The 11,248-nt window shown below is 46.7% G+C and overlaps 1 pseudogene across 1 annotated transcript; it reads left to right on the forward strand.

Annotated features, from left to right (window-relative positions):
• Positions 1-7,782: 7,782 nt before the first annotated feature.
• On the forward strand, positions 7,783-9,379 carry LOC309563739 (annotated as a pseudogene). Its single transcript has 2 exons — positions 7,783-8,622; positions 9,069-9,379. The product of its transcript is annotated as an uncharacterized misc_RNA (transcript).
• Positions 9,380-11,248: the final 1,869 nt, after the last annotated feature.

An 11,248-nucleotide genomic window follows, 5' to 3' on the forward strand; every position in this document is an offset into this window, starting at 1 on the left:
CAAGATGGAGTCATGCATGTCAGATAAAAGCATTTAAAGGGAAAACACATTTGATTAGTGAAAGCATGGTGTCATTTTCTCCCTGAGATTGTCTTTCAGGTCCCAAGAGTAATGTGAATGCCAGAAGACTACACCAAAATGAAGACATCCCCCTTGGACAAAAACAAGCCTTCTCTATTAACATATGTGTTGATATCCGCATCAATCCCTCTACTAATTTGCATCATAAACATCAGAGTGGAAAAGTGTCAAGTTAAGGGATTAAAATGCTTACCAGTGGGGAAATCTGATCCAAATAAAAAAGTGTATTTGATCATACTATTGAACTTACAGTTTTAGAGAACTCAGACAGCATCCAGATACATGGGGATACTGTAAAAGGCATAGTTGGGGAGTTGATAGTTGTTAGATGTGAGATCATGATGCCAAAATCTGATTATTTTGTGAAATATGCTGTTTGGACTAAGAAGGAAGCGGTCGTCACAGGAGTAGAAATATAATACTAGGCAGCTCTCCCCGGGGGGCGTGGCCGGCTACTGATGTGAGAGCAGCGCGGTCCCGGAGCTCTCTCCTGCTTGCCCTGATCCTTCAGTGATCCTGTGGAACCCCGAGCCGCTACTCACCTGATTCCGACGCCCGTGTACTCCTGATCCCTCGGTGCATCAGCGGAGATGGTGAAGATCGGTCCCCCTGGTCCGGAGGCGCCTGGATCCCGGCCGTCGGCCTCCCTCCTCGAGCGGTCCCAAGATGGCGCCGGCCCGCCACGGAGCTCGAGCCAGCCAGCTGCTGCTGCACGATCCTCGCAGCCATCCGCCTCTCTCTCCCACGGAGGTGGTTCGGAGCCTGACGACTCTTCCTCCCTGCATCGGCATGAGACTGTGAGTGACCTTCTTCTTTCCTCCCCCCTAGACCCCACTGCTGAGGCAGGGGTGGGGGTAGATAGGCCTGAGCCATCCCTTGCTGCCATCATGGATGCCATCCGCCATTGTCAGGCCTCTCTCACTACTCAAATTGAGTCTGTGAGGATGGAGATGTCATTCCTGAAGCAGGATGTCCATAATCTCCGCCATAGGGTGGGCAACGCGGAGCAACGTATTGGCGACCTGGAGGATGCCCACCGCCCCTTGCAGGCCTCTGTGTCTGATTTACAGAGGGGTCACACGGCCACCATTGATAAGATCACTGACATGGAGGATCGCCTCCGACGTAATAACCTCCGCTTTCTGGGATTCCCTGAGGGGGCGGAGGGAAAGACCCCCGAATCATTTATGGAAAAGTGGCTCCTTGACACCTTTGGGAAGAATGTTTTTTCTCCATTGTTCGCCATTGAACGGGCGCACAGGGTGCCGCTGCGCCCCCTGCCACCAGGGGCGCCACCTCGTCCTCTTCTCATTAAACTTCTGCATTTCCGGGACAGGGAGGCTGTGCTACGGGCCTCCAGGGAGAAGGGCCGTGTCTCCTACAATAATAATGCTATCTCCATCTTTCCTGACTTCTCTGCAGCCACCCAAAAGCAGCGGGCCTCCTTTATGGCAGTTAAGAGGCGGCTGCGTGATCTCCAGTTACCATATAGTATGCTTTATCCTGCCCGTCTCCGGATCATCTCTCAAGGCAAGGCTCATTTTTTCCAGGATCCTCGGGAGGCTGCGCACTGGGTGGACTCCTTGGGCCGTGGCTCTCCTGGCCGCCAGGACCGGCGGTCTCCTCCTAGATGAAAGACTGTTTGTCTGCTGTTAGTCTGGTTGGGCTCTGGGCTCGTCCTGGTGCTCTTCATGGACCCTCTCTCGCTTGATTGATTTTTTGGGACAGATGGCTATTCCCTTTTTCTGGGGGTCGGGGTTCCTATTTTTCTGTTTTTTCTGATGGGCATTTTTGGGGTGGGGGGGCTCCCCCCTCATCTCTTTCCTTTTTATTGTTTTTTCTCGTTTGTCTACTACAGGACGAGCAGATCCACGTTTCCCTGCATTTGACTTCCTTTTGTTGTTATGGGCTACAAAGCTCTCAATTGTTGGGGTTTGAGGGCCGGGTGGGCTAGGGTGGGGGGAGGGGGTGTTTGTTACTATTGCCATCCGCAACCTGCGGGTCTAGGCGGGTTTTTTCTTTTTGGTTTGTTTGTTTGCACCATTTTGATCCACAGGGTCGGTACAGTTTTTCCTTTTTTTGTTTCTGGGGTCATGCTCTCTCCTTATGCGATGCAGTTGATTTTGTTTACTATGTTACTGTGGTCACTTTTTTTATGTCTTATGTGTACTCCTTTTTCTGGGCTCCTCTCAGATGCTGGTTGTGCCTTGGCCCTTCGGGGTTTGCCTGTTTTTGGGCTGACCTACGGGGCGCTAACGCTGATTGTTGGTATATTTCTATGTCTACTCTACGTATAATCTCATGGAACGTCAGGGGGCTAAATTCTAAAGTGAAACGGTCTCTGATGTTTGACTATTTAAAACGCCATAGTCCTCACGTTGTTTTGTTACAGGAGACACACCTCCAGGGGTCCAGGGTTATGGCCCTTAAGCGGGCACACGTGGCGTATGCGCTACACTCTACCTACTCTTCCTATGCCCGAGGCACGTCCATTTTGATTGCCAAATCCGCTCCAGTCACTATTAAACATTTAAAGACGGACCCCTCGGGGTGCTTTGTTATCCTTGTTATTGAATATTTAGGTAAACCTTATACCCTGGTGAATGTTTATGTCCCCCCGCCGTTTACTAAGTCATTCTTTGACCGTGTTTTGGGTTTGGTTTTGGAAATGGCGGAGGGCCCTCTTATTATGGCGGGTGACTTTAACACGGTCCTCGACAATGCTTTGGACCGCTCTGGGGCTGCTTCTTCCCAACATACCCCCCTGCGCTCCTACTTAGACAAATTGGACCTCACGGACGCCTGGAGGTGGAAACATGGGGGGATTACTGAGTTTTCTTGTTATTCGAGCTCACACCACACTCTATCTAGGATTGACCTCTGTTTGCTCTCTCGGGAACTGCTGGGTCCGCTCTCGGGGATCAGGTACCTCCCTCGGGCGGTATCTGACCACTCCCCTTTGCTGGTGGACCTTGCTTTGGGGTCCCCACCTAACTATAAATTGTGGCGACTGAGCCCTCTGTGGCTGGCGGACCCTGCGGTGACTGATCAGGGGCTCACGGAATTGAATTCTTTCTGGGCGCTCAATGGACGGGAGGGGTCGGCACTGCTGACCTGGGACGCCTTCAAGGCCACTATGCGGGGCACCTTCTCGTCTGCCATAGGCCATGCTCGGATGGCGCGTCAGACCAAGTTGGTTGACGCCGAACGGGCATTGCATACGGCTGAACGGCAATACTCTGACGACCCCTCCCCTCAGAATCACGCCGCTTGGCGGGCCAGAGCCCGTGATTTGGATCTCGTCCTTATTGAGCGCACCCAGAAAAAACTGTTATATCAGAATCAAAGAATTTTTGAACTGGGGGACAAAAACAGTCGCTTGTTGGCCTACTTAGCTAGGCCGGATTTTCAACCTTGTATCATTCCCCGGGTCACCAGCCAGGCCGGTGTCATTGTAGAACAAACTCCTGCTATTCTTCATAGTTTTGTTGAATTTTATTCCTCTTTATACCACACCCAGGCCCATTACACTATTATCGAACTTGATGATTTTTTATATGATATTGAATTGCCCGCATTGTCGGTCGACCAATCTCGCTTCTTAGACTCCCCTTTGACCACAGAGGAGATTGACAAGGCCGTAGCTACGTTTGCACATAATAAGACACCTGGCTTGGATGGTTTCCCCATTGAATGGTATCTTCACTATAGGGAATTGCTGGTCCCCCATTTGTTGAAAGTGTTTACTTGTGCTCTGAAGGAAGGACGTCTGCCACCCTCCATGACGGAAGCCCTTATAGTACTCATCCCGAAGCCGCGCAAGGACCCTCTTCTCTGTGAATCGTACCGTCCGATCTCACTTATTAATACAGATGTGAAGATTTTGGCCAAGGTCCTGGCGAGAAGGCTGAATACGGTTGTCACGGACTTGGTCGGGGCGGAGTTTATTCCTGGCCGGTCTACCTCGATCAACTTCCGTAGACTTTTTACCAACCTTCAGACGACTCATGATTCTGTGGGGGCCAGGGTTGTGGTGGCCCTGGACACTCACAAGGCTTTTGATTCAGTGGAGTGGCCTTACCTCTTGGAGGTATTGGCGAAATTTGGATTCGGATCGGGGTTCATAAAATGGGTACAACTTCTATATTATCTCCCTCGTGCCCGTATCAGGGTCAATAATTCCGTGTCTGACTCCTTTCCCATTTTTCGGGGTACTAGGCAGGGGTGCCCGTTGTCCCCGTTACTTTTCGCCCTGGCCATTGAGCCTTTGGCTGCGCAGATCCGCCAGTGTGCGGCTGTTGCGGGCTTTGTGATCAGTGGCTTGGAGGAAAAGGTTTCCTTGTATGCGGATGATATGTTGATATATCTAGCGGATCCACATCAATCCCTCCCCACTCTATTGTCCATTATTGATCGCTTCGGTCACTTCTCGGGTTTCCGGGTGAACTGGAGTAAATCTACTCTGTTCCCCCTGGATCCCCAGGTTCTGCCCCCTTCTCTCGCATCATGCCCTCTCCAGGTGGTAGATCGGTTTCGATACTTGGGGGTTGACATTCAACTTCCCTTGTCTCGTTTCCTCCCCAATAATTTAGATCCCTTGATTGCCCGACTTAAATCTTCTTTGCAGCTCTGGTCCCAGCTTCCTCTCACGGTTTTGGGTAGGATCAACATTTTTAAAATGATGTTCCTTCCCCGATTTCTGTATGTGTTGAGTCACTCCCCGATATATGTTACCAAACGTCGTTTCCAGGTCATCGATTCGCTCTTCACTTCATTTATCTGGGGGGGTCGGCCGGCACGTGTGGCCAGAGATGCGTTACAGTTACCTGTATTAGCGGGGGGACTGGCAGCGCCCAACCTACGCCTTTATTATTTTGCCTCCCAGTTGGCACACGCACATTGGTGGTTCCATCCCGAGGACAATCATGCTGCGGCGGCCTTGGAGGCGGCTATTTTCACGTCCTATGAATCTCTGCAAAATTTGCTGCACCGTAGATCTACTATGGGCAGGCCGAACACTGCACTTATCTCGGTCACTCTACGGGTTTTTGCGGCTACCGCATTGGGTGAGGCCGACCCTCCGGGGTCGTACTCCCCTAATGCCCCCCTTTGGCACAATCCTCGGTTTCGGGAGTTTTTCGGTCGGGACGACGGTATTTTTTGGGCCCGTCTTGGGGTGAAGTCTGTTGATCACCTGTATGTCCGGGGAACCTTCCGGTCCTTTGCGGACATGCAGTCCACTTTAGCTGTACCATCTACGGCTCATTTTCGCTACCTCCAGCTGAGACATGCGGCGGCTGCGCAGTTTGGCCTCCGGGATGTCTCGCTGGAGCCATCCCCCTTGGAATATCTCCTCTCTGACTCTTCACATGAGAAACTGGTCTCCACATATTATCGTAGGCTTTTGCATTCTAAGTCTAAGCGCTTGGCGGTGGTTGAGTCCCAGTGGCGTGAAAACGTCCCGGACTTGACGGAGGAGGTTTGGCATGACGTCCTTCCTGAACAAATCCCGGTTGTAATTTCCTCCAGGGATAGAGTCATACAATTAAAATTCCTGTATAGGGCTTACTACACTCCCCTGTTCCTTCATAAAATTGGTACATTATCCTCCCCTCTCTGCTCTAAGTGCTCTGATGGTGTGGGATCCTTCTTTCACATGTTTTGGGAATGTCCCCCTGTCCGTGCCTTTTGGTCAGGGGTGACGGCCTTTATAACTGATATCTCTCAATTGTCCAATGTCTGTAACCCCCTTCGTTGTCTCCTAGGATATGTGGATGATGAGGATGCTCCGGCTCGCACGAAACTATTTCTGCGTTTGCTCTTTTTCTATGCTAGGAAAGCTATTGCTCTCCGTTGGAAATCTTCCACACCCCCTGACGTTCCATTTTGGATCTCTATTGTTAATCAGGCTCTGCCTCTGTATAAACTGACGTATGAGGCCAGAGGATGTCCGAAGAAATTCAATAAAATCTGGTCCTTCTGGGTAGACTCTGATCTTACTGCCTCCTCGGTGTCTGACGCCTCCTAGGTGATGTCTACAGTGCCTTCTTTTGCTCCGCATGTGTCGTTATATATTGCTTATAATAATGTGTTACCCCCCCTTTTACCACGATTACTGGGTATTCTCTGTACTGTGGTTTTATTTTGTTAGATGATTGGAGAGGATGCTTTGTATGTTCTGTATCCTCTCTTTTATGTTGCACTGCCATTTTTCTTTTGGTGTACTGTGTTTTGTTTGTTTAATAAAAACCTTTAAAAAAAAAGAAATATAATACTAGTTGAGACAAAGAATGGACCACAAGTACAAATTACTTTAGAAAGGAATTTCACAATATTTAGGGAGGGTGGAGATCTATACAAAAATCCTAAATATAATGGTCACAAATTTTAGAGACTGTTCTACATTTTTAAAGTGGCCAGAACATAGACTTTATTGAGCGGACTCAAACTTTTGTATATAGCGATGTTTCATATTTATCATTACCATTATTGTTGAATTTTACATTATTTAACATTCCAGAGAGTTGCTCAGAATCAATGAGATTATGGTTTAAAACAGCCTTCCAAACACATCTAAACTTATTTTGGAATGCTACACAAGGGCTCAACTTTAAGAAAGTTTCAAAGAGTGATCAGGACTGAGTTTGGGTAGTTTAATTTGGAATATGGTTAATATAGAGCAGGGCTTCCCAAACTTTTTTGGGCCCAGACCCACTTCTGAATACAGTTATTTTTCGGGACCCACTTGCTTGTAATTGAATATTGTAAAGCGCTACAGAATTTGTTGGTGCTATACAAATAATAATAATGTATTTTTTCAAGGGAGGGGGATGTTATACTAAAAATATCAATTTACTACTTTTCAATTTATTATTGAATACACTTGCCAGATATTCTAAGTGAGGGTTCAGAAACCTGTGGCATGTGTAGCATATAAGCTGAGGTGTACGTAATCAGCACCCTCATAGACAGTATAAGGCAGGCAGAGGACAGAAATCAACCACCCCAGGACAGTGATCAGCGGGCTATATGGAACTCACCCTCCTTCCTCTCCCAGCGGTCCACAGTGAAGGTGAAGCCCCCGTTTGCCCTCTCCAGGGCCCGGCACACCTCCCCATGTCCATGATGGGGAGCTCTATGCTGGTCTTGGTGTCCTGGCTCTTCTCCTTCAGATCCTCTACTGGGGTCACAGAAGCTGCCATGAACTCCTGACACCGTCGGGCAACCTGGTCCTCCTATGTTACCAAGGCTGACGTCCCTGCCCGCTATAGCTGAGAGAATCCCGCCACCAGTCTAGCCACCACCGCCAGCAGGACCGAGGAGATGGCTCTCACCCCATGAACATATGCTACATAATAGCCCACATAAGTACTCACTGATGCAAGTATCCTCCTCTTGGGAAATGCAGACCAGCCTCCATAAACTGCGTGGGCGGGGTCCTGAATCTATTGAAATTTGACTGCTCTGGCTCTCTCTAATTTGCACGGGCTCGCACAGCACAATTTAAGCAGGCCCGCTCTCAGTGATTTCTGGCTCAGCGCGACCCATTCAAACGCAGCTCGCGACCCACCAGTGGGTCCCGACCCACAGTTTGGGAACTCCTGATATAGAGAGTCTAAATAAAGAGAACTAAATGCTGTGGGTGAATTACAGCAGATACTGCTTAAAGGGATAAGAGTGGATTTAAACACCCTAGCTGAAATGAATATAGATATTCTGACCATTCACACCATTGCTGCAGATTTGCAGAACATTCGTCTTAGGTGAGTCGGTGAGTGCACTAAATAAAACAATTCAAACCAATAATGTTTCCAAGTTTATGGTATGTAGTATTATAGGAAACCTGCTAAGTGAACACCTGAGCCTAGGGCTTCAAGAAATCAAACAAGGAAAATGGCCAAGGATAATGAACTTTATTATTAAGTCTTATCAAAGACAGTGGAGTTACTTGTAACAACTTTGCCCTTCCTAAAGTAAGAAGCCTGGATACCCTTTGCAATAAAGTTTTCATCGGAAAGCAGGAAATACCTCTGACCATCAACATTCCTACATGGTCAACAACACCCTTACCTATATGTAAAATGATTGTTCTTGGTGAGGTGAAGGTAAGGAATGCCACTAATATACTGAAACAACTGCTACCACAAAGCAGACCTGTCATCAAGGACAACCGAGTGTGGAAAAACCATGGACCCTAACTGCTGTACCAGACGTGGATAGGCCTGGCTTTGTTCCTGTTCTTTTGAGTGGCTTGAGTACATAGATGGCTGTGCTGCTACACACTCTGGGAAAATATGACCTGGCCTGGAAGAGAATAATTCATTAAGAAGACACGAAGGTCTGTGCATTGGGGGTTCCCTCGTTCACTTGGCAGAGACAAACACCTATCACAGGCTGGTGTGTGAACCTCACAGATGGACTGTTGACGATTGGAGAGGAAGACATTCAAGCCAATATCCAGATTAATCAAGTATCTATGGACATTGAGCAAACCGATCTTGGCAGTTGGGACTCTGATTTACATAGTTACAAAGTTACATAGTAGTTGAGGTTGAATAAAGACAATAGTCCATCCAGTTCAACCTGTGTAGGTGTGTGTGGACGTATTAATTTCCCATAACCCTGAATGTTTTGATCTTGGAGATGTATGTCGAGTTCCACAATCTTATTGCCCTTACTGTATAAAAAACCCTTGCGCAGCCTGAGGTTAAATCGCTTCTCCTTTAATTGCATTGTATGGCCTTGTGTCCTCTTACACTCTTTGCGACTGAATCATTTTTTTTCTATGCTGAGATCACCGTTGAGGTATTTGTAAATCGCTATCATTTCTCCTCTCAGGCATCTCTTCTCTAGGGAGAATAAATCGAGCGCTTGTAAGCGCTCCTCATAATTTAGGTCCTCCAATCCCCTAATTAGCTTATTTGCCCTTCTTTGGACTCTTTCCAGTTCCAGCACATCCTTTCTGAGGATTTAGACCAGAACTGAACTCCCATATTTAAGAAAATACTACCATTTACAGATGAATTGGATACATTATTAAAGAGGGATAGTAGAAAATTTATAGAACTGGTAAATGAAAACCTCATCAGTTCTAATAAAATTTAAAAATAATTTTTGGTGGAGCATATCCAATAACATTTTTACTCACCCGCTATTGAGATTTTTGCGATTAGTCAATTTATATTAATATGCTTTTTTGTTTGAATTATATTGTTGTGGTAGAGGACAACTAAGAACAATCCAGAAAAAAAAGGAAAGCCTAGATTTGGCATCAATCTTAAGAGTCAGGGATGTCTGAGCAGTTTTATTGGTTATGAACCGATTCTAATTCAAACCGATCCAAGTGGGGATATATGTAGTACATTTTATGTGTGTGTGTGTGTATATATATATATATATATATATATATATATACTATATATATATATATATATATATATATATATATATATATATATATATATATATATATATACAAACTTTATATATATGTATATGTGTGTGTGTGTGTGTATGTATTGTATATATTATATTATATGTATACATATAATATAATATTGTGATGGGTTCACATACAAACATTCTGGGACAGGCCAGTGACAAGTCTATTTAACACATCAAAAGGATGTTAATGTTGGGTAAGGCCACATTGGTATTTTTGGAATTTATATTTATCTAATTAGGCGTTTCAAACGGAACTTGTTGACCAAAACAGAGACTGACCAAACCAGGTTTACTCTACAAATCAAAGGGGCAGATTATGACTCTGTGCTGTGTTAATTTTAATAAAAGACCACCTCTGCCCTTCAGGGCCAACCTAATTAGTAAATTCCCGGTGGTTTTTTTATGACTGTAGCTGTCCACAGCTAAGGAGCATTATCTGTCACCCAGAAGGACAAAGGCAGATCAAAGACCTAAAAAAACTGGCCAAACGAATTGCTTGTCCTTGTCACCCATGGGGGAAAAGGGTGTATATCAACGAAAAAAAATAAAACGGGGGACATTTGCATACAACAGAAAATTTCTAAAGCCTAATAATAGCTCTGAACACGCCTAGCTAGTTAGATTATGTAGAATGTTATTTTGTCTTCATATAGGAACACAAAGAAATGATGTGTCAAGAGTTGCCCTTAGGGGGTCAGGATTCTCATAAGATACCTCTACGTAAATGTTCAATAATTGATACATGTCAGGGGAGAGGAGAGGATGTTACCACTGCTAGTCGGATAGGAAGTGTAAAAATGTTGAATATGTGCATTTTGCTCTTTCCTTTGCGGGACTGCAAGGAGTGTCTGTCAAGGTCTTATCTTGCTTTCCTGTCTGCAGCCATCTTGGACATGTGCTGACTGCTGTCTTTTATAGACTCTAAGTGCTTCATCACTTCCTGCTGTGCCTGGGCGTCGCTTAGTGATGAGGTTGCACAGAGGATATATGTACTGTATCACCTGTTGGCTTGCAGTTCTTTGCTCGTGTGTTTGTGCCTCAAGGTGCAACTCTGCTTGCTATCTTGTGTTTTCCGTGTTCCTCCGTGCATGACCTAGCTTTGGCTGACGACTTTCCTGGCTGTCGATTTCCCTTTTGCCTGATGACCTTCCTGGCTCTCGATTCCCATTAGCTGACGACTTTCATGTGACTATGCTTCCGTCTAATCCCTAACGGTTCCTCCGCTCCCGGATCCGAACTCGCTCACCTCATGGTAGGGTGACCAACAAGCAGCGAAGTCAGGAGCTCTGGTGAACACCGGTTGGTGCTTAAATTCTGCACCTCAGGTTAGCCTGCGTCTTCCACCAGGGTGACCTCTTTACACATTGGGCTCAGCTACAGGAGACGTGAAAGTACACACAAGCCATGAATCCTGAGGATGGAGGTACCCCTACACTCCCCATGCTGGTTTCCAGCGTTGATCAACAAAATCACCTTTTGGGTCAGTTTGCTCAGGCGTTGCCAACGTTGCTTGAACGCACAGTGCACCTCACCCTGGGTTAAGCTGGTGGTTCCTCCTGCTGCTGCTTCTTTTGCCACTTCTGCTCGCACACCTGGAATCGCTGGTACCAGAGGGTGTCACGTACCTGGTCAGTGAGCCTGACATATAGAGGAGGGCCTCTCATACAACTCTGGCTCGAGGGCCACTGATAGTGAGACAGCAGCCACAGGAGCATGGTGACGT

The sequence above is a fragment of the Pelophylax lessonae genome (genome assembly GCF_965119305.1).
Source record: "Pelophylax lessonae genome assembly, chromosome: 9".
NCBI classification, from domain to species: Eukaryota; Metazoa; Chordata; class Amphibia; order Anura; family Ranidae; genus Pelophylax; species Pelophylax lessonae.